The sequence below is a fragment of the Pteropus vampyrus genome, unplaced genomic scaffold, assembly GCF_000151845.1.
Source record: "Pteropus vampyrus isolate Shadow unplaced genomic scaffold, Pvam_2.0 Scaffold505, whole genome shotgun sequence".
Classification (NCBI taxonomy): Eukaryota; Metazoa; Chordata; class Mammalia; order Chiroptera; family Pteropodidae; genus Pteropus; species Pteropus vampyrus.
In genome coordinates this window covers 1,487,140-1,487,768 of record NW_011889286.1, presented here as the reverse complement: position 1 = coordinate 1,487,768, position 629 = coordinate 1,487,140, and the positions used below count along the sequence as shown (strand labels likewise).

At 42.8% G+C, this 629-nt stretch overlaps 1 pseudogene; it reads right to left on the bottom strand.

Moving 5' to 3' along the window:
• Positions 1 to 306: 306 nt before the first annotated feature.
• LOC111732938 lies at positions 307 to 425 on the bottom strand (annotated as a pseudogene).
• Between the last annotated feature and the right edge of the window lie 204 nt (positions 426 to 629).

Below are 629 nucleotides of genomic sequence, written 5' to 3'. Positions count from 1 at the left end.
CTGCTTTTCGGGAGGTGAAGATGGCGAGGATAAAGATAGTTACCATTTATCTCAGATCCATCTCATGCAAACTTCACCACAGTCAGGTGACACAGGAACAGTTATCATTCTCCTTTGACAGGTGAGAAAGCCAAATCTTAAGGAGGTTAAGTAATTTATCTAAGTAATAAAGTTGGGAAGTTGTAGAGACAGGCTTTATTTATTTATTTATATATTTTTATTTTTTAGGCGAGGCAACCCTTGGTTGACTTCACAGATTGCAAGGGCCTTGTCATCTTACAATTCCTTATTATTATTATTTTTTTATGCCTACAGCACCTGGCTTTCCTAGGTGGTCTCCCATCCAAGCACTAACCAGGCCCAACCCTGCTTAGCTTCTAAGATCAGACAGGATCAGGCTTGTTCAGAGTAGCATGGCTGTAGACAAGACAGGCTTTAAAACCCAGGCTCACCTGATTCTGGAACCTTGATGCACTCACTGCCTCTCAAACAGCAAACTTCCATGCCCTGAATATGTATATCTGAGGAACTCCACACCCTTAGCCTTTCACTCCTCACCCTGATGTGTGTTGCTCTTGCACCATAAACAGCATCTTCTCTCAGACTTCTTCTTTGGAGTCCAGACCGTC